Here is a 23,780-nt window from a genome sequence, read left to right on the forward strand (position 1 = left end):
TCTTTATAAACATTAAATGAGCAGATGAAGTATTGAGAGAAAACAGCAGGTCAAAAATGCACACACACAAATAGTTCTTTGCTACTTAAACAATGATTCTTGAGTGTTGCCTTTTCTTGTCCAAATCTTCCTCTTCTCACCTTCCCGCCCCCCCCCCCCTTCAAGAAATAGCCAAGTCTCTTAAACACACGTACATGCACAACCTTCATTTTCCTACCCATTCTTTCCACTTATTCTAGGTGAGCTCCACAGCCCGCTCAGTGGGACCCCCATCTCCTTGGTTCCCTTTCTCCATTACAGCCCCAGCTGGAAGTTCCGCTCTCGCTGGCTCCTCGCAGCTCCCAGGACCCCTGCTCCCTCCCTCTGAGCTGTATATTCATCAACTCTCTTCAAATCTCACCTAAGAAGTGTGCCCCTGGGCTTTCTCTTGAGGTCAGCTCTCCATGCAAAATGTTTTGGGAGACTTTGTATTCAGGGTGTTATTGGCACTGATGGTACACACAAATCAATTGTATTAAATCTTCATGACTTCAGGTAATTTGTCTGGGGAAAATGACATTCTCCATCTCCCCCTGGGATTTTGAATTTGTGTGTATGTGAGCCTTTTCCTTGGTGCTGTTTTGAACAAACAACAAAAATTACATAAATGGCTGAATATCCTTTGCTTCCATTTTCACCAGTGCACCTTCTCATTGTGCGAATTGGCACCATCTCCCGAGCGAGCGCAGTTGTGTTTACCTCTGGGGCACACTGTATAATTTAACTCGCGGCAATATGAAATAAGTCAGCGGCGATATTTTTACTTGTTCTGACAATGTCCAAAGTTGTCTCTCGCTGTTTTTATTTAAAGGAACTAGACACAAACCTGGCTGCCTTCACCGTGGCCTCTGCGAGGGCTACAGCTGAGAAAATCCGCTGTCAGGGAGAAGTGAATAGAACTAACAAGACTATTGAGCTGGCCAACAGATTAGCGAAAGGTCTGGAGGTGAGGTCCTACAGGGCAGACTAATGAAGCAGGCCGCAGAAAGCACTTCTTTGTTATACACTACTGATCTGGCAATAACAGCAGCACTTAGCAAAGAGCCTGATGAGCTGAAAAAATTATGTCATTATCATTCATTTTTTCCATAATAGAAACATGTTTTTGACCTTTACATTTTCTTACACTTTACCATGCTGCGGCCCGTATTAACTGTAAGATTACCTAGTGACTAGCACATTCACAAAGCCCGACAGGAAAGGGAATAGTCGGTTCTTTCTTGAGTATTGACAAATAAAGTTGATGCCATAAAAGAGGCAAAGACTTTATTTGGAACAATTAGACAATACTAATGATAGTGCCCTAGGTTGGTTTACCCCAACGCACGATGCAATTTGTCCGACTTAGTTAAGGAGTATGATAATGCCCTAATTATCTGTGTAAGATGTGCCCTGGCTATTACAGAGGAGACAAAGAATAAAGAGTGGCAAACCATGAATTATCCGAAATAATCCATATTGTTAAAGGTTGGCTCCTGAGAAAGTCTGGTCACTGGCAGCTTTCTCACTTGCCATTCATCTGTTGTTAATTTAATCTTTTGTATATATTTAAATTTTTTTCCCTGGGTTAACATTTGTTGGGAGAATGTCTCTTCTTGTTCCCGGCCATTGTAGGAGGCATGTTTTTCCACCCAGCGGCTCTCCGTGCCTTTCTTTTATTCTGGGAACTGGACTTGCAGTGGGCCAAGAAAGCATCAACCCATGCTAATTAGACAGATTTACCCGACTGGATATTGTTAGGAGAATTTAAAACATAAATTGATGAGTGCTTGTTTAGCGCCATTTGAAGTTAGAACTGAAAGGATTTATCGGCTGAGAAGGAAAGGCTCCAGTGTCTTAGAGGAAAGCCGGAAAATCTAGTGAATTTGAAATGTATCCCACCAGGGTAGCCATATTTCTTCTCACTGTGAGACTCCCAAATTAATGGAAGTAAATGACTGTCTTAATCTGACAAATGTATCACTGTTTTATCAAATCAATTTGCCAGCTCCCGAGTAGATCAGGGGAAATAGTAGAGGAGTAGCAATGGATTTCATTTTTCCCAGAGCCATGTGCACCCCGTCCTCTAAAAGAATGTCCAGGCCTGAGCCTGACTGGCTTCGTTTCACTCTGTTTGATGGAGCTCTTTGTGCAAAAGATCCCTGTCAGGCACGCTCAAGGCAGTAACCCCGCTCGAAGCTCAGAGAGTGTTGGATCTCCTCCAACATGGTCCGTGTCTTCTGCGCTCTCCTTTCTAACCCAGTGAATCTGGCCTCCAGAGAACACGCGACCAAGGCTGTGAATGTAGGGCACCTGCGGGAAGACCTGCCTCCCTCACCTGCTTGGACTTTGTATGGTGGCTCCTTTGCAAGCCAGACTTGCATTTGGCCTGTTGGAGAAACTGAGTCACCATCACTAACCCGTCAGCTAGTAAATTCTCCCACCCCCTGGGGGATATGCTCCTGTGTCTGCTCCACCTCTTCTTTGTGGGGATGCTTGTGCCACTTATTTTGAGGCATTTTGTAGCAAATGAAAGCAAGACTGTGTCGCCGCGCAGAATGGCATGCCCTTCTGTTCTTACTTCCATATGGCAGAGCCCCCAACCACATCTGTGTCACCAAACGCTGCCATCTCTGCTCCTCTGGCAAATTGGGTGATTAAGGCTTCTTTCCTGCAAGCCTCTGTCGTAAGCTGTGCAGTCCTAGTACTTAAACATGTTTTGATATTTAGCCCATTAAATATTACCATCCCAGAAATAGAGTTTGCTTAAAAACCTTTCTCTTCTCTTTTTGCCTATGTTCTACTTTTGTATCCTTTGATAATTTTTTCCTTTTAGATTTTCTTTTCTTCATTACTATCTCCTTCTATGTCTTTATTTTTATTTCAGCTTTATTGAGGTGTAATTGACAAATAAAATTGTAACATATTTAAGTGTACAACATGGTGATTTGACATACATTGTGAAAGATTCCCCCACTGAGTAAAGTAACACATCCATCACCTCAAATTTTTTATCCTTATTTTTCTTGGTGAGAACATGAATGTTCTACTCTCTCAGCAAGTTTTAAGTTTATACAATACAGTGTTATCAACCATACTCACCATGTTATACATTATATCCTCAGACCTGACTCATCTTATAGTTGGCCTGTTGACCAATCTCTCTCTCTTCCCCAACCCTGAGCTCCTAGAAACACTTTTCTAGTCTGATTCTATGGTTGAGGGTTTTGTTTGATTTTTGCTTTTTGTGGCTTTTTTAAATTTTAGATTTTACATATAAGTGATACCATGAAGTACTTATCTTTCTCTATATTGCTTATTTCACTTAGCATAATGCCTCAAGTTTTTTTTTTAATTTAATAAATCTTTATTGTTCAGATTATTACAATTGTTTCTCCTTTTTCGCCCCATAGCTCCCCTCCACCCGGTTCCCACCCCACCCTTTGCCCTTACCTCCCCCCACACTGTCCTCATCCATAGGTGTACGATTTTTGTCCAGTCTCTTCCTGAACCTCCCCATACCCCTTTCCCCCTGAGAATTATCAGTCCACTCCCTTTCTATGCCCCTGATTCTATTATATTCACCAGATTATTCTGTTCCTCGGGTTTTTAATTCACTTGATTTTTAGGTTCGCTTGTTGATAGATATGTATTTGTTGTTCATAATTTTTCTCTTTACTTTTTTCTTCTTCCTCTTCTTTAAGAATACCTTTCAGCATTTCATGTAATACTGGTTTGGTGGTGATGAACTCCTTTAGCTTTTTCTTATCTGTGAAGCTCTTTATCTGCCCTTCAATTCTGAATGATAGCTTTGCTGGGTAGAGTAATCTTGGTTGTAGGTTCTTGCTGTTCATCACTTTGAATATTTCTTGCCACTCCTGTCTGGCCTGCATAGTTTCTGTTGAGAAATCAGCTGACAATCGTATGGGTGCTCCCTTGTAGGTAAGTAACTGTTTTTCTCTTGCTGCTTTTAATATTCTCTCTTTGTCTTTTGCTCTTGGCATTTTAATTATGATGTGTCTTGGTGTGGTCCTCTTTGGGTTCTTTTTGTTTGGGGTTCTGTGCACTTCCTGGACTTGTAAGTCTATTTCTTTCACCAGGTCAGGGAAGTTTTCTGTCATTATTTCTTCTAATAGGTTTTCAGTATCTTGCTCTCTCTCTTGTTCTGGCACCCCCATAATTCTGATGTTGGTACGCTTGAAGTTGTCCCAGAGGCTTCTTACACTATCTTCATATTTTTGGATTCTTTTTTCTTTTTTTTGCTTTTCCAGTTGAGTGTTTTTTGCTTCTTTGTATTTCAAATCTTTGACTTGATTCTTGCGTTCCTCTAGTCTGCTGTTGGGTCTCTGTATAATGTTTTTTATTTCAGTCAGTGTATGTTTAATTTCTAGTTGGTCCTTTTTCATATCTTCAAGGGTCTCGTTATATTTATCGGCCTTTTCTAGGATATTCTTGAAGAGCCTTATAACCGTGGTTTTGAATTCTTTATCCAGTTGTTTGTTTTCCTCCATTTCTTTCGTTTGTGATCTGTTTCTTCGTCTCCCCATTTTTCACTGCTTTGCTGAGTTGGTAGAGTAGCTTTGTGTGCTAGGTTTCCTATATGGCCCAGTGGGTCGGCCTCCCCAGTTACCTGAGGTGGACACTCTTGGTTCACCCCTTTGTGGACTGTGTGTACAGCCTTGTTGTAGTTAAGTCTTGATTGTTGTTGGTATCACTGGGAAGAATTGACCTGCAGGCCAGTGGGCTGTGAGGATCAGCTGTGTCTACACTGGGAGATTTTCAGTGCTGGAGACAGCCTTATAGGATTAGACTTGCCAGATTGCAAAAGCCTCTGTGCTCAGCTTGGATGGGGCGGAGTCTCAGGGCGGAGCAGACAGTCTTGGCTTCCCATCAGCCCTGCCCTTGCGCAAGTCTCCAGACCTCTGCCTTCCTCGGTTCCCGAGTTTCCGCCTGACAGTCCAGATTTCCCCCGTAAGAGTGTGGGTCCCCAGGGGCTCGCCAGGAACTGCGGTTCAGTGCAGTTGGAACTGAGGTTCAGTGCAGTCAGGAGCTTCTGACTCCCTTCCGCTAGGGATAGCCTGTGGTAACCTCTGCAGTCAGTCTTTGTGCGCACTCGCGCCTCCAGACCCCTGCCGCCATGGCTCCCCTGAGTCTCTGAGTCTCCGAGTCTCCATGTGCCTTTCTCTCTACCTGACAGTCCAAACTCCCCCTGTATGAGCCTGGGTCCACAGGGTTTCGCCCTGGACTGAGGTTCAGTGCAGTCGGAACTGGGGTTCAGTGCAGTTGGGGTCTTTTTCCCCCTCCCACCAGAGAAAGCCAGCCAGGCACTCCGCTGCCCTTCCTCTCTGCACGCGCGTGTCTCCGTACCTCAGCTCTTTGCCGCTCCTTCTCCGTGAGCTTTCCTCTTTCCTTCTAGTTGTAGAATTTCCACTCAGCCAGCTTTCCTGTGGTTCTGGATGGTGTCCATTCTATCTTTTAGTTGTAGTTTTGAAATTGTTGTGCGGGGCAGCAGTTTAGGTGCTTACCTATGCCGCCATCTTGGTTTCTCATGCCTCAAGTTTTGTTCATGTTGTCAAAATGGCAGGATTTTTTTTTTCTCATATCTGAATAATTTTCCATTGTATATAATCTCACATCTTCTTTATCCATTCATCTGCTGATGAATATTTAGGTTGTTTCTATGTCTTGACTATTGTGACTAATGCTACAGTGAACATGGGAGTGCAGATATTTCTTTGATATTCTGTTTTCAATTCCTTTGGATATATTCCCAGAAGTAGGATTGCTGCATCATATGGTAGTTCTCTTGATAAGTTATATAAGGTCATCCATAACATGAAATATCATATACCCACTAATAATTGTTGCAGAACAATATTTTTATCAAATGGAAAAATGCTCTTAGTATCTTTTGGAGTAAACAATGCAAGTTACAAAACAAAATATATGTTGTGATCTCAGTCTGGCATTATATTACCTCTCAACTCCAAATCTTTACCTCTTCATACTGTTTTCCATATGCTACATCTTTCTCCCTTTCTCTCTCTCCCTCTCTCTTCCCCTCTCTCTCCCTTTATAAATCTTCCTGACTTCTTGTTTTTTCTTTTCTTTTCTTTTCTTTTTCCTCTCTCTCTCTTCCGTTCTTCCTCTTCTCCTTTGTTCCTTCTTCATTTCATGTATGTTTTTTCTTTCAAGGAATATTTCTCTCTGTATTTTTCTGGGTGAAGAGTAGAAATCTAATTATCAATGATATTTTTAAAGGCAGCACTTTTGGAGCAAACTATTGAATTTTTGTCTCTTCCTTTGTAAAATACAATGATGATGTATTACAATAAGTGTGTTTACAGTTTGAAATTTATATTTAGAGTAATCAGGATCCTCATTTATAAGTTCTGAGCATTTCTCTCTCTTTGGTACTGTACTAATAGCCACTTCATTATCATTTAAAATAATTCTTTGGTACTACTCATTAAATGTTGTTATGAGAATTGTTTCATCCAAGACTATTTCATTACCATTATAAAATTTATTTAATTAGCATATTTTAAAATGTAGACACATTAAACATGAAATGCAGAAAATTATTAATACTCGTTGCTTTAAAAAAATACTGCTATATTTCTAGAAGGAAATTTTAGAGCATGCATCAAAAACGTTGAGTGTTTATACTTTAACCCATAAATCCCGTTGCTAGTACTTTATCCTAAGGAAATAAGAATATGGCAAGAATTCACTACTAGGATATTTTTTGCAGCACTGTTTATAATAGCTACAGGTTAGAAATCACCTCAATGTCCCCAAACTGGGTATTGACTCAATAAGTTATAGGTCATCCATAATATGGAATATCATATACCCACTAAAAATTGTTGCAGAACAATAATTGTTGCAGAACAATATTTTTATCAAATGGAAAAATGCTCTTAGTATCTTTTGGAGTAAACAATGCAAGTTACAAAACAAAATATATGTTGTGACCTCAGTCTGGCATTATATTACCTCTCGGCTCCAAATCTTTTTTTCTTTTTAAATACATTTTATTGATATTTTACAGAGAGGAAGGGAGAGGGATAGAGAGTTAGAAACATCAGTTGCCTCCTGCACACCTCCTACTGGGGATGTGCCCGCAACCAATTGACCGGAATCAAACCCGGGACCCTTCAGTCCGCAGGCCAACGCTCTACTCACTGAGCCAAACCGGTTTCAGCTTGACTTCAAATCTTTACCTCTTCTGCCTTAATGGGCTGGGCCCTTTACCCCCTTTTTCCCTTGCAGGGAGCACAATGTTAGGTTTGTCAGTAGAGGGCGCAAGAGAGACAATGCAGGAGGGAAAAAGCTCCCCTTCCTGGCCCCAGGGCTTACCTTTTGGTTTTCTTCTTGCTCCTACACCAACCACTGCGAGAGGCCTCTGCCCCAGCCAACACCTAGAAGATGCAGTTCCTCAGCAAGCACTCCGCCCCAGCCCAGCCCATGGTTACCTTACAGTAGCCCTCCCATCAAGGACACCATCACCCAGGCCTCTGCCTGTCCTGCTAGCAGCTGATTCTTGGTACTCTGACTGCCTCTGGTCACCCACATTGCAGAAGCATGGTCCCTGCTTGCCCAGCATCTATGGACCTGTTCTGGGTCAGGCAATCCAGAGAATGGCACATCCAGTGGGGCTGCAGACACATCCTATCCTTCAGGGTCTGCATCCATCTTGGGGAAGGGGCTCCCCTCTGAAGTTGCTCCTTTCTTGGATGCTCTTTCTTTCTCAGCCGTCAGGTGTTCTTTAGAGTTTTCTTTTCACCTTCCTCATTAGGCCTGCAGTATAGTTAATGGTTCTTTAGAGTAAATGTTCCCTCTTCAAATTACTGTGTGGTTTCTGTCTCCTGATTGGGCCCTGATGAACACATCTGTTTATGTATAGGAAGAGAGAAATAAAGACTGAGACAAAAAGCCAACAACGTCACAGTGGTTGGTTGACTCTGGGTGGTGTGGTTATAGGTCTTTTTTATTTTGGTCTTGGTGATTCACAGTATTTTCCAAAATATTTTGTCAGGAGCTTTTATTCATTTATTTCCAATGCTAAGATTCATTATTATGCTAGCAAAAGTTAAACCTCCATACAAGTTTATGTTCTTGCTACAAAATTCAGATCCAAAACCAAAATGATCATATCTGGTGCCTATTCCATCAGCAGGTTGGATGGAGCTGGCCTGCTAGTGGACCACACAAAGTTCCATAATTGCTTCTAAGAATTGGCTTCCCCAGAGTGACCACCATCAGCCCCCCCAGCTCTGGAGTGTCACTGCAACTCCGGTTTTAAAGTTGCCGTGTTGATGCAAAGGTGTTAAGAGCTATTTTTGTGAATAGTAAAATGATTTTTAAAAATACTGTCGCAATCTAACAATATGTCATGTAATTTTATTGCAGCCTTCTGCTATTTAGAGATATGTGTGGATACCCATAGCAAAGTGTCTTGTTACTGGTCGGCAGAAGTACCAGTAATCCAAGGATGTGGGCGAATTCTAAGATGCCCCAAGATGTGCCACTCCTTCTCTGATTATTCCGCCAAACTCTGCAGTGAGAAGATTTTGCAGATGCAGTTAAGGTCCCAAACCAGCTGATCTTATGATGGGAGATAATGCCCATGGGCCTGACCTAATTATAGAAGTGCTTTTAAAAGTAGTAGATTTTCCCTGGCTGATTGCAGAAAAGGAAGAGGTCAGAGATTGGAAGCACAGGGAGCCTCAACGTGGAAGCGCTCCGTTGCTGACTTTGCAGGTGAAGGGGGCCAAGTGAAAGGAATACGGGCAGTCTCCAGGGCTGAGAGCAGCTCCAGGCTGACAGCCAGAAAGGAAACATGAACCCTGTTCGACAGCCACAGGAACTGAATTCTGCCAACAACTGAATAAGGCTGGAAGCGTGATGTTCCCCAGAGTCTCCAAATGAGAAGAGAGAAAGCAGGTGGGCTGGATCTCACTGGTCACCGCTCTTCCTAAGGAATAAAGACACAGATTTAAAAGCTCTTGGAGGGACAACAGATTCCTTGGAATTCTGAGCTGTCACCTGGCGCATTGTGCAACAATGTGGTTGTCACTGTGGGGTGGCTCCTGCACCACCAACGTGACCAGGGAGCCTGGACGGTGGGCTCACCTTCCAAATTAGTCTACGCATTTGCTTTTGGATGGACTGGGACTGCCCTTCTTTCTATTCCTTGAGGATTTGATTACATGAGGATTTGACCTCATGTGAGTAAAGCCTTGGAAAATGACTACTACTTTGTATGTTTTGATTATGTAACTGCATAGAAATATCATTTCTTTAATATAACCTTTTCTCCTTTCTTTCCTTTAGACTCAGACTGGCCTCATTCAGCACTCACCTGCCTCCTTCTGCCTGCCAGGACCATTCCCTTTATTATTACGCTCTCAGGACAATGGGGTTCTGATCAGCATCAAATAATCTTAGGAAACAAAGCCTCGGGTCTATTGACCAGAGAGACAGAGGATCAGTCAGACTAAAGATAGCATCTGGGCCTCAGTTGTGATCAGCTCCAGGTCCAGTGGCTGAAAGCAGATGTCACGGCTGACATCAGGACCCGATGCATTGATCAACTAGCCCCTACCCTAGTGCCAACCAATCACTAGAGACCACAGCCCTGACCGAGAACCTAACTCTCTTAGTCACCATGATTAATAATTTTCCCCTATGTAACCCACGCCCGAGGAGCCATCCGGCAGCCAGGTTTTTGAGCATTAGCTCACCTGTGACTATGGATACGGGCCACTTTCTGAACTAATGAATCCTTACTTTCTTTGCTGCAAACTCCTGTTTGTGGCTTATTGGGCTTTGATTCACGCAGGCAAATGAACCCCTTCAGTCCACTACAGTTCAGTTTTGAAATGGACTAACCCCTTGTTCAGTAGCAGGCTTCTGTTTCCCAACACTTAACTTCTACTGTTAACACCCCCTCCTTCTATTCAGTTTTTTGTTTTGTGTTTGTTTGTTTTGGGTTTTTTTTTGCCCTAATTTTTCTAATATGATCTCTCTAATTTGGTTACTTTTTGCTTTATTTTTGGTTTTCTGCATATCCATTTTTTTCACTTTCTTTTTTAGTTTTGGTCAGTTTCACAGGGGTAGAAAATAAAATATAAATTTTACCTGAAACTCTATGTGATTTTTGCCTATCAGCTTTCAAATCCTCAATGAAAATTTGAAGTCTGGTTCCAGATTTAAGTCATTTTTAAGTGATTTCTGCCAGTTACCAGCAAAAGAAAAGCTAAACTTTCAGGAGAGGAGAATAGATTTGGAAAGTCCTGAAAAGAAGGGGTTGGTCTGAACTTTGAACTTAGATGATGTCACCAGAGTGAAGAAATTGCCACCCTTGGATCGAAGCTGCCACGGGACCGTCCACCACCCACGGACTTTCTCTGCCCTCTGAGTGTGTTGCGTTTATCCCAGTTTCCTGATAGGTATTCATCCTTGTTCACTCATTCTGAATACTCCCTCTGGGAATGGTTATTTTTCTAGTCTCCTAGTCATGTCAACAAGAAGGCAAAATAACATTCTATTTCCATCGTCAACTGGGAATACAGAAGCCATGAAATCACAGTGAAAGCCATGACATGATCAATTTGGAAGGGCGGTAAGGCATGTTCCTCCGTTGACAGCACTGGCATTATAGGTGTGAATAGTCTTTAATGCTGTTTCCGTCTGCACTCACCAAGAAGGAAATTATTTCAAACTCAGTTGAAATTCGGCCAGCCCATGAGTTCCTTGCCTGCCTTCCCTCTGCGCAGGACAATTTCCTTGGGGACACTTTCCCATTGGAGACGACCCCACCCAGCAGCAAGGGAAAGAATGGAGGTTAAACACACAGGAAATCTACTTGATGAGCATGGTGTTGAACTATGTTGAACTGTGTTCCCCTGAAATCCACCTGCTGAAGTCCTAAACCCAGCACTTCAGAATGTGGCCTTACTTGGAAACAGGGTCATTGCAGATGTAATTAGATAAATTACTTGAACAGGGTGGGCCCCTAATCCAATAAGACCAGTGTCCCTGTAGAAAGGGAAATGTAGGACACAGGGACCCACACTTAAAAAGAAGGCCATGTAAAGATTGAAGGGTATAGCTCAGGCATGGGCAAACTACGGCCCGCGCGGGCCGGATCCAGCTGTTCTATCCGGTTCTCTTGCTCTCCCCACCGCTTCTTTACTTTGAATTTATATTAGTTCACACAAACACTCCATCCATGCTTTTGTTCCGGCCCTCCAGTCCAGTTTAAGAACCCATTGTGGCCCTCGAGTCAAAAAGTTTGCCCACCCCTGGTATAGCTTCACAACTAAGGAGCTACCAGAAGCCAGGAAAGAGGCCTGGACCAGACCTTCCTTAAGCACCTTCAGAGGGAGCATGGCCCCTCTGACACCTTGATTTGTGACTTCTGGTCTCCAAAACTGTGACACAATAAAGTTCTGTTCTTGTAAGCCACCCAATTTGTGGCACTTTATTACAATAATCCTAGGAAATTAATACAATGAAGACAGTGATTCTTACTTCCTTGCTTTTAATTGAATGCTTTTAGGGGACGCGGAAGGTCATCATCATTGTTTCATTGCCCTTAAACCCACTGTATTATCAAAATTACTGGAGATTTGAAATGGAAAGAATGGGCAAGGCTGCATGAGGCCTTTGGCCTAGGAGCAAACCAGAGATCTGTGGGATCTGCTGCTCAAACTGACCTCTGCAAAACCCAGAAATGAGTCCTTGAGATGTTCTTTGCCACCAGCATTTCACTGTGGTGACCGAGCCCAACAGCTGCCCCATGCTCAGGATCTGACATCCTCTTCTGCTGAAAGTGGATGGGAATAGTATGTGCCTGGAGCAAATAAAGTAATCCGTGCAAGTGTGTGTGTGTGTGTGTGTGTGTGTGTGTGCGCGCGCGCGCGCGCGCTAGCGTGCCCTTTTTTTAAATGATGAAACTGCTCACTAGAAAGTCATTTTTTTCTGCAAAAAAATTTTTTCCATATCCTAGTATATAAAAACCCAGGGTTCATAACGTCCAAAATGACCGAAGGGTCAAAGAACCGGAAGTCAGTCCTGCAGTCAGTGCTGGGTTGCCATGGCAACCCAGCAATAACTGCTGCCAGTGCAGGCATGGTGACCCAGCACTGACGGCCAAGGGTGCTGTGGATCAGGCCCATAGAGAGGCCCGAAGAGAGAGGCAGGGTCTGATCTGCAGCCTCCATGGCAGCTGTTGATCAGCCATTGCCTCTCTCTTTCTCTCCAGGCTTTGCCAGCAGCCACGCCTCTGTTTCTCTGGTCCTCCACTGGGGCTGCTAATCAGCCCTGCCTCTCTGATCAGGCCTGGAGATAGGCTCAGAGACACTGACTGGCATAGAAACCGACCAATCAGAACCAAATCTGGGTGAACTGTGAGGAGCCAATGGCTGCCTAGGAGGCAGAGCATTTGATGCTGACTGGCATAGAAACCGACCAATCAGAACCAAATTGGCTGGCAGGGGAGGGCAGTTGGGAGTGAGATCGGTCCTTCAGAGGAGGGCAGTTGGGGCAAGATCAGGCCAGCAGGGGAGAGCAGTTGGGGGCAAGATCAGGCCGGCAGGGGCGGGCAGTTGGGGGCGAGATCAAGCCAGAGGGGGAGGGCTGTTGAGGGCAAGATCAGGCTGGCAGGGGAGGGCAGTTGGGAGCAACCAGGCAGACAATCAGGCAGGCAGGCAGAGGCAGTTAGGGGTGAGATCAGGCTGGCAGGGGAGGGCAGTTAGGGGCCAGTGGTCCCAGATTGTGATAGGGATGTGCGATTGGAGAGGGTGCAGGCTGGGCTGACAGAACCCCCTGCCTCCATGTGTGAATTTCATGCACGGGGCCACTAGTCCATATATATAAAAAGCCAGGGGCCATCACGACCAAAACAATCAGATGGACAACCGAACAGGCTGTGTGGAGCAATCAGGCTGGCAGGGGGGTTAGTGAGGGACGACCAAATGACTGAACAGCAGGCTGCATGGGGCAACCAGGCCAGCAGTGGTGGGGGGGGGGCATTGGAGGTAACCAGGCTGGTGGGGGGGGGGGGCAGTTGGGGGCAACAAGGCTGGCAGGGGGGTAGTTAGAGGCAACCAGGCCAGCAGGGGAGGAAGTTGGGGGCAACCAGGCCTGCAGGGGGGCAGTTAGGGGTGACCAGGCTGGCAGTGGGGTTAGTGAGGGATGACCAAATGACAAGAGCAGGTTGTGTGGGGTGACCAGGCCAGAAGGAGGGGCCATGAAGGGTGATCATGCTGGCAGGGGGAGCAGTTAGGGGTGATCAGGCAGGTAGGCAGGTGATCAGCTAGGACAGTGGTTGGCAAACTCATTAGTCAACAGAGCGGCAAACCGCGAGCCACAGTTTGCCGACCACTGGGCTAAGAGCCACCAGTCCAGGATTGTGAGAGGGATGTCCGATTGGAGAGTGTGCAGGCTGGGCTGAGGGGACCCTCCCCCATGCACAAATTTTGTGCACTGGGCCTCTAGTAAAGTATAAAAAAGCAAATACCCTAACTCTACTTTTCAAACTATATGGTGATCACAGTTACCTAATTATAGCTTTTGAACACTTTTCTTACTCATTTTGGGGATATCTGTATTATTTTTAGCAACTCACCAGCTTGAATTGCTATTATAAAATTAGCCAGACTTGTTGTCCTTTCTGTGTGAAGGTCCTTTGTGGTGATATGATCTTATTAACTTATTTAAAAGTGTGCCATGTGTTTTATAATTTTTTTCCGACATTGAAGCTTGCCTGTATTGTAGTTGCCTGCAATATTAATGTTTAATTTTATTCTATAAACACGGAGTTAAACCTGCTCAAATCTTAGTACACAGTCTAAGCAAATATATCCAAGTGTATGCAAGTTCTACTCCATTTTAACCACAGGGAGTCCACACATAATTTAAATATAGCTTCTGTATTTCAGAAGGAAGAACATTCTTTAGAAGGTACAGGCAGCAGTGTAACTTTTCCTTCATCATTAACATCAGATTTATGGGTGGTTTTCACACCAGATTCAAAGATGGGCACAAATTAACCTGCAATCTTGTTCTGCTTGTAGGTTTGCACCTAACATTCTCATAAGTGCAATCCTGCAGGGGAGAGCGAGGGGCTCAGAGACAGAAAGCATATGGTGCTCATGTTGGCATCTCACGTTTCTCCAGTTCCTGACTCAGCTCATGACCCCTCACTCCCACTTCCCAGTGTAAAGGAGTAACAAATGTATGAAGTAAAATGGGGGGGGTTCCTTTAGCAAAATGCAGAGGGGACTCTTCATAGTGACAAAAAAGAAAACTCCTAATTTAATCAAGGAGGAGGGTAGGTTTAACATGTACCATAATTTTCAATACTGGATGAAGAAAGAAGTTGAAGATATTAAATATGATTTGGCAGTTTCTTACTAACCACAGTTTCTTCTGAATTTTTCTTTCTGGAACATTCTCTCATTTCTCAAAAGCCACCCAAGTCTCCACCCCAGAAACATTTCTAAGAAGTCACAGTGTCATTTTGTGTCCCCCCAGTTTTCACTAGGATCCCCTGAGGATCAAGGACAATGGAAAAAAAATATGTGGACACATCACACCCACCCCCCCCCACACACACACACCGCCCCAAGAGAGGGTCACCACCATCCTTTTTTATTTTTTTAAAATATATTTTATTGATATTAGACAGAGAGGAAGGGAGAGGGATAGAGAGCTAGAAACATCTATGAGAGAGAAACATCGATCAGCTGCCTCCTGCACACCTCCCACTGGGGATGTGCCCGCAACCAAGGTACATGCCCTTGACCGGAATCGAACCCAGGACCCTTCAGTCGCAGGAAGACGCTCTATCCACTGAGCCAAACCGGTTTCAGCACCACCATCATTTTTTAGATGACAGACAACACATTATGTTTTCCAAACCATCTCTGGCTAGAATACCTATGTTTGTTAAAAAACATTTTTTGATCTGTTAAAAATTGGAGTGATCTTGCAAAATATGAGGGATGAGGCATCCAAGTTGGAATGCAAGATTCTCCTCTTGCCTCAAACCGTACCTGGAAATACTACATTGGGAAGGAATTGTGTTTCCAGCTGGATGGGGTTGATTGAGGAATTGTCTGGAACCGACGGGCGACTCTCACCTATGTGTGAGTTTACCTTGTCATTTGAGAATTTCTGAATATATAAAGGCCCCTAGAGACTCAAGCAGTGGGTACTAATGTGTATGAAAAAATCCAGAAAAATACAGTGCTGTTTATTTCCTTGCCTTATGATTCATCAGGGCAGACTGAGATAGCTAATGCCCCCTTAAAAAAGAGCAATTTACTCTGCTCTCTCAAGTAAGATCAGGGCCAATAAACTGTAACAAAGTATAATATTTAGGACCCACATATAACTCTACTCAAGGATAATGTTCTACACATAATTCATAGAGTTAGTTCCAATCAATCCTCCTCCTGTGAACACATAGCGCTAATAGGTCTACTGTGGCCTTTAAATTTCCACCCACATTTTGATGTAGATGTTCACTAGAAAGCACCAATTATTAATCAGGGCAGTCTCTTTCATGCTTCTGTTGTTGGTACCCAGAGCCACCTGAAATACAAAACAAGAGGAGTACATTCAAAGGTCAAATCATACCCAGTTTGCCATATGAAATTAAGAGTTAAGATGGAAAGTTTAAAAAAGAGGAAACATAAAACTTTTTCTCTATCTGCTTCTAGGATTCTGTTCTGTTTTTAGGTTTATGGCTCCCTGTTGCTAGCATATCATGTGAAATTAGCTATCGGGCCTTCGAAGGTGAAGAGCTGATGTCGTCACTCATTTAAGTTCTAAGGAATGCATTGCACTTAATTAAGGTAGCTCTTTGCATAGGGCTTTAAAATATTTACAATGCTCCTTAGACTGTCAACAGGTGATGTTAACCAAACAACTGGAAAAGAACATTTGCCTCCAGATAATAATGGACCAGCCAAAAACGTACATACTATTTTCACACACACACACACACACACACACACACACACACACACACACACATTCTTCTGCTTAAAAAAAGTGATGGGGTGAAAAAAAACTGCATAATAAGGAAGGATAATATTTTTTAAATACAGTAAGTGTTCAATTAAAGCTGATTTAAAATGTACCATCAAATGGATTTAATCATAGAGAATAAATTACCAACTATATATGGAGGCTGTGCACTCTGGGAGGGAGGATGTGGGAGTGTAGGTCAGATGGTTTTTGACCTATCTGGGCACCTCACTATTGCTGGGTGACCTTCTGTGTCCATGCTTTGGACCCTACTTCACCCTTAGTGGGAAAGCACCCATTTGGTAATCTAGAACAACATTTCCCATATGCCTTTTAGCTTTCACATTGAAGAATTTTGAGACTATACTGCAAGTGGAAACATGAGTAAGGGAGTTGGCTGTGACTCTCTACAATATAAGAAAAGAAAGCAGGTCACTGTGGTTTGGGAAGGTGAAAGAACTGTTACTTAATGGCAAGGAGATAATAATGATAACTTGGCAGAGAGATTCGCAATCTCTTATCTGAACCCCTTTGCATCACATGTGTTTCAGAATTCAGAAATGTCAGAAATTTAGAATTGCAATTGAGTATACATGTCAAGATATTATATAATACTAGAGGCCCAGTGCACAAAATTTGTGCACGGGGGGATGGGGGTCCCTCAGCCCAGCCTGCACCCTCTCCAATCTGGGACCCCTCGGGGGATGTCTGACTGCTGGTTTAGGCCCAATCCCGGGGATCGGGCCTAAACCAGCAATCGTACATCCCTCTCACAACCTGGGACCGCTGGCTCCTAACTGCTCACCTGCCTGCCTGCCTGATTGTCCCTAACTGCAAGCCCCCTGCCAGCCTGATCACCCCTAACTGCCTTTGCCTGCCAGCCTTATTGCCCCTAACTGCCCCCCCCCCCCGGCTGGCATGATTGCCCCTAACTGCCCCCCCTGCCAGCCTGTCGCCCCTCACTACCCCCCTCTGCTGGCTTGGTTGCCCCTCACTAACGCCCCTGCCAGCCTGGTCACCCCACGCAGCCTGCTGTTGGTCGTTACTGTGAGGGCATCCTGCCCAATTTGCATATTACCCTTTCATTAATATAGATCGCTACTAGAGGCTATTCCATAATTAAACAAATTCACATTTCCGCAGCTAAATGTATAATGTTTATACTTAGTGGGATAAATAAAAACTACCAAGAGCCTCATATTAGGTCATGCCGTGTTTTCCTGCCAAGAGTTATGAAACAACTTCCAGTTTTTAGAAAATTTTTTTAATTTCAGAATTGCGCCAGCATCACACACGAACATCTGTCAAAGATACACCAAGTTGGTACAACAGGTAACAGCATCCCAGTATGACAATGTGGAACCAAGGGTGTAAAAGGTGAAAGGATTTGACCCAAGTCTTACAGCTGGATCTTGGAAAACTGAGAACCAAGCATTGGTTTATTATTAATTAGAGACAGTCAAATAATCAGGAAGGACAACAAATAATAACCCCAGTACTGTATCAAGGCCCCACTGTTAGAAAAGGTGGGAACCTCAGCACCTAGTCCATTGCAGACATGATGACTAAATTGAATGTGTTATCCTGGATGTGATCCTGGAGGAGAAAAAGGACATTAAGTAAAAACTAAGGAACTCTGAATAGAATATGGACTTTAGTTAATAATAACATCTCTAACCCTAGCCAGTTTGGCTCAGTGGATAGAGCACCGGCCCTTGGACTGAAGGGTCCCAGGTTCGATTCTGGTCCAGGGCATATGCCTCAGTTGCAGGCTTGAAACCCTGGTCGGGGCTCGTGTAAGATGCAACTAATTGATGTGTCTCTCTCACATCAATGTTTCTTTCTCTGTCTCTCCTCCTCACTTCCACGCCCCCTAGAAATCAATGGAAAAATATCCTTGGGTGAGGATTAACAAAAAAATAAATTAATTAATAATAATAATAATAACATATCTATATTGGTTCATTAGTTATGACAAATGTACTATACTAATGTAAAATGTTAAAATGGGAAATTGTTTATAAATGTAACTCATGTGGTAACTCACTTGTACAGAGAGAATAGTTTTGTCCTTTTGTTTCTTGCTGATGTTCGTTTGACCTCTCACTTTCTGGTTGGTGGGGGAAATAACATCTTGTTTTATGCCATTCAAAATTTAGTCTTATCCTACCATTTTAAAATATTTTAAATATTGTTCACTCTCTTGAGAAAGAAATATTTTCAGACTCTCAGTTTACTCAATCTTCTTCCTGCCTCCTTACCAGCTGAATTTCTCAGTGACTGGGTGCACCGGGGTATATCATGGCCTTGTGCAGACACGTAGTAGGAGGAAGAGTTGGAGCTGTAGATTCTCTAGTCTCCAAGGAAATCCCCTGCCCACCAGATTGCCAGGCATCTATAACCTCTGATGCTGAGGACCATTACTGGTGAACTTGGCATTCCTTCTTTTAAGCCGAGATAAAGCACATGGGGAGTTGGAGTTTTGGCATCATCTTACCAGGTTACAGCATTCAATATTTACTTCAACTCAAGACACTCCTCCAAAATCCACATTTAATCTACTTTTTAAAGCATTACAAATAGTTTTAAGCTACAATATATTTAGGTCAAAACAAAACTCTCAGAGTTAATCTCTTCCTATGTCCTCAGATATCCTAAAACTAAAGATCTTCTCCCTCTAAAGGGTATTTTCATTAGTCAAACCCAAAATAGAGTCGTGTACAGTTGGATTATGTCACTTGGTTTCTCTAAGGTCAAATGTCATACTCCCTGCTTTCTCAAGGGCTTGCTGTGTAGTTGCTTATCAACTAACTCAAAAAAAAAAAGGCTGGTACAACCCAGTGCTTCTGAAGCAGTGTGTACTCAGACCCCTAACCACTATTGACAGGAGGATTAGGTTTATAAAGAAGACCAACGAGGTCTTTTGTGGATAAGCAGTTAGGGGAATTTGGAAGACTTCCTTGTCTGGCACTGTTTGGACTTTCCTAAAATGCAAACAGACACTGGGCCCCTTCCTACCCTGCAGCCCCCTTGTGAATAGAGTGGAGAGCAATGGAGCTTGCAACTGGAAAGCTCTTTGTGTGAACAGACTGTTTCTTCTGTGCCTTGTCATGCCAATAAAGTGAAGGCGACAGGTTAGATGTGTATCAGGAACAATGCAGGGAATGGTGCCCCCCTAACCACCCCACTTCTGATTCTTTTGAAGGTTTGATCTTTCTGTTCCAAATGGAGAACTTTAACTGTCCTGTCTCTTTGTTTGGCAGGGCAAGGGAAAAGTTAAAGAGATTACAACTTCAACAGAAGAATCTTTTCTTGAGAGAGGAGACTCCAAAGTAGAATCAGCCCTCCCCTTCACTACTATTTGCATTACACTCCTTGAATCAACGGTATGAGTAGTCAGCATACAGACCTGGGCACAAGGCTGAATTCCATGGGGAAATAAGGACCTGAGCAATCCATGATCACGGACACTTACTCAGAGCTCACCACCACCCTTCCACCTTCCAACCTTCTATGCTCTGTGGAATCCCATTTGTCCCCAAAGGCCTGCTGTAATATCCCCTCTTCTAGGAAGTCTTCATTTATTTCAATCTACCTTTATGGGGTAGCAATGCTCATATCAGACAAAATAGACTTCAAAACAAAGGCCATAACAAGAGACAAAGAAGGCCATTTCCTATAACTTTTCTCTCTCTTTCTTCCCTACCACAGCTCTTCCTCTTTAATCTCACTACCAAACAAGACTGTAGATGGGACTCTTCAACATTGTCACAGAGAAGATTAATAACCTGATTGATGAATGATTCATTGAATTTCATCTTTGTGCATTGTGGTCTACTGAGACAAATATATCTTACTCATTAGGTGTCTTGTTTTCCCACAGCTTTAATTAAAATACTGGTGATGAATGTGAGTGCATATTTGGACCATATTTATTAGAGTACTGGGAAGCTACATCCCAACTTTTTTATTAGCATAGATAGGTTCTCTCACATTATTCCTTCATTCACGTTTCTTGAGAATAGGTCATTCAACAGGTCTACACAAGGTTAAAGTAAAGCATCTGTGATTAAAAATAGCGCTTTGAGTACTATATCTTCTTGACCTATATGATAAAATGTTTACCTTTCAACCAGAAAGAGTTTATGGTCACTACGCAAGATTCATCTTCTAAACATGAAAGATGGCTAAGGAAATCCTGAAACAGCTTTTATATATTAACATTTAAAGTATGATAATACTTATATTTTAATATTTTGCATGAATAAATCATGGACTACCAATAAATTACTGTGTGTGATTGTTACCAGGAAACAGGCATTATATAATCTGTGTCTCACCAAAAAAAAAATCAAATCTTCTCAAGTCTGAAATACACTTTTTTAAAAATGCAGTGAACCATCAAAAAGAGTTCTGAAGTGATAGGTAAGAGGGGGGAAATTTTTCTAGTGTATGTGCCTAAACTTTTCAGGATGAGAAAAGAAAGAAAGCAAGGTAGGAAACCAGAGATCCTGGATGCTTGGGTCTGCTATGCGATCTGGACTCACTGGACAAAAGCCATCTGGAGTGGAACAGATTGTTTCAGGCTGTTAACGCTGCCACGGGATTCCTGGGATTTCTCTCTATTCCCTGTGGCAGGCTGGGAACTTAATTCTAAGCATATCCTAATAATGGGATGTAAACTGTGTGTCCTTAAATGAGGAAGGCAAAGGGTCTTACACCTATCCACCCAATCTTGACTAGAACTCTAAAAAAGTAACCATGGGTGGGGGGGAAGAAGGGAAGTAATGGTCAAAAAGTTTAAGAAACACATTATACCATCCCTGGGAGATGCATAAGGGACAGAACAAATTAAAAGTCTTGAGACATACCTGATTTGAAATCACTTATTTGATTCACAGGACCTTTTCTGTTTGCATTTGGGTGTATTGCCCATCACTCTATAGCATCTACATTGCTATAGAGTGATGGGCAATAAGTTCTCTTTCCTAGTACTGCCTCCACATGCTTCCAGACCATCACTCAGAGATGTGCCCATCTAAGGCAAGTACTCTTGCTATTCTTGGGAAATGATTCTGATTGAGAAGCTCTGTCTTTTTCAATAATGTCCATGGCTTTTAATGGGACCTATGCTTCTACAGATTAGGTTTCCTTTTGGAAAAATGTATCCTTACTAAATATGGATTTAGGCAACAGAGACTTGTGTAGGCTCTAGGAAGTGCCCTCAAGACTGAATCACCAGAGCTCAACTTTGACCCCTCTGCAAAAGCCCCTAATCTGAGCCACTAACCCAAATTTTGGGGAATATATGACATCAGATCATTGAATTCTCAAGTCCTTTATATGTTGAAGGGCAAGGTCACAGAGATGGGGCCACCCCCAAGAGAAATAAATGTACTCAAGTAACCATAACCTTGGGAAGAGAACAATTCTTATGCAAGGAAAGAGAAGGTAAATCTGGTTAAAGGAAGAACCTTTTCCTTGATCTGTAAAAGATTGGGTCTGGACTCCAATGAATGAAGCATAAACATGCTATATTAAGAAAGATAGTAGGTCTTGCAACATGGTTGCTGACAGAGTGTAGAAAGAAAGGTGCCCAGGTGGGTATCCCCATGGGTGGGGTGATGGATGTTGATAGCAATCCTGTCTGCATCCTGTCCTCTTAGATTTAACTGACTTCCCATACTCGCAAACCCTCCAAAGTTACAATCTGGTCTCAAGTTCCTCTGGGGAATTACAGGAAGGATCTATGTCCATATTCAGGCTGAAACAGGACAGAGAAACACAGCAGAGCAGAAAAGTGGCATAAAATGGGGGAAGAGCAGAGCAGTGGCCCAGCGCTGGACAACTGGATTAGGCAACAAATGGCCAAAGAGATGCGTGGAAGATGGTTTGAAAAGGGGCCCTAGATGATTATGATACGAACACCAGTGTGAGGATGAATATGGGAGAGTGGGATACATGTTCAATACACGACATTGTTCATACATTTTTTTTTTACAAATAGGGAATTAGCCATGGTTCTAATGCAAATACCATCTTGATAGAAATGTCCATGATTGTTCCTCATGACCAAGGATGATAATATATATAGGAGTGGGTAAATGATAATATAAAAAGTGAGTGTGCTGGGAGAATTCCAAAGGAAGAATTAATGACGAGGAAAAATATTAATGTGTAAAGGCCAGTCTTTTAACCCTACATATACTTGGAGATAACTGCCTTTATTATTTCATTGTTGATAAGGTGTCATGGCCTTATTTTTCAGAATCACTTTAAAGTCAGTAGTGTGCTGTACACTTTGTGATCAATCCTTGCAACTTCGATTGGCAGTCCTCTATGCCTTTTCATTGATAGGGCATTATGTAAGCAAGCTTAAAAATGAAAATGAAGGACATTCTCCAATAGTTCCAAAGATTGATTTGCTCTTTTGTTACTAAAGAAGACATTCTAGAACATAAGGCCCAGAAGATCCTCACTTCTGGTAGAAAATAATTCTCTTATCCAAACACAAACTTACTATGGATTCTTTGATTTTAAAATTAACATTACAATGTGACTGTCCTATGTAAAGACTAGTAGTGAAATAGCTGACCAAACTGAACTGGATATTCTGACTCATTAAAGGAAAAAAAAAAAAAAAAAGCATGTAACTCTGTAAATGCAATTTAAAATTAGCCGATGCCAAAGCAAAACCAAACTGCTTTCACAGTGGCGTTAACATTCAGGACACTGTGAATATTAACTCAGAATTTGCTACTCACTAGGGAGTTCTGTGGACCAATTTGCTTAAAGTTGGAGGCTAAAACACCTTTTTTTAATGTCAAACTTGTAGGATGTCAAAGAAAAGAACAAGGTAAATGCAAGTAGCAAAAAAATAGAAAATTAGGGAAAGTGAAATTGTGGGCATTTGTATTTTAACCTCACGTAGAGATAAGTAGGGCTGTGAGTCAACGAGGCATCAGAACTTTGAGTCCACGGCCTGTGCTCTGGGAGCTCCCAGGGGAGGCACATGTGTGATCAGCTTCTGATTACATTGGCTGCCTCAGGCTTACCAGCAAGGGACCTACACGAACCGCAATGGTGTCTCCTATTTCAAAAACTTACCATACACAGCGCATTATGTTTGAAGCCCACTGCCCACAACAGTTTTTAACCTAGAATGAGTTACTTATCTCCTTAAGTAGTAATAAGTAGCATTTCAAAATAGCACTTAAAGAGATAATGATCAACTACATTGATTCCATGGTGTGCCTGTGAGACTTTCTGTGAGTTTTTCTACTTTCCCTGACTTTTCCCCCAATCCTCATCCAAGGATATGCTTATTGATTTTAGAGAGAGGGGAGAGGAGAGAGAAAAACATCAATCATCATTGTGAAAGAGGACATTGATTGGTTGCACTCTGCATGTGCCCCAACCAGGGATCTAACCCAAAACCCTTAAAATCTCATTAGGCTATCACCCTAGAAAAAAATTTGTTGAAAACACCATTTAGGCCTTGGCTGGGTAGTTCAGTTGGTTAGAACATCGTCCTCATACACCAAGGGTTAGGGATGGATCCTCTGTCAGGGCACATCCAAGAAACAACCAATGAATGCATAAATAAGTGCAGCAACAAATCAGTGTTTTTCTCTCCCCCTTCCTCTCTCTCTCTCTCTCTCTCTCTCTCTCTCTCTCTCTCTCTCTCTCTCTCCAATCAGTAAAGTTTAAAAACA

The 23,780-nt window shown here is 42.8% G+C and overlaps 1 pseudogene across 1 annotated transcript in view; it reads left to right on the forward strand.

Annotated features, from left to right (window-relative positions):
- Positions 1–15,843, forward strand: part of LOC308248214 (large ribosomal subunit protein eL32-like) — a 66,673-nt pseudogene extending 50,830 nt beyond the window's left edge. Inside the window, exons 4-5 of the transcript in view lie at positions 851–985; positions 15,775–15,843. The product of the transcript in view is annotated as a large ribosomal subunit protein eL32-like (transcript). The remainder of the gene's footprint in view (positions 1–850; positions 986–15,774) is intronic.
- Positions 15,844–23,780: the final 7,937 nt, after the last annotated feature.

This window comes from Plecotus auritus (assembly GCF_963455305.1).
Source record: "Plecotus auritus genome assembly, chromosome: 5".
Lineage (NCBI taxonomy): Eukaryota > Metazoa > Chordata > Mammalia > Chiroptera > Vespertilionidae > Plecotus > Plecotus auritus.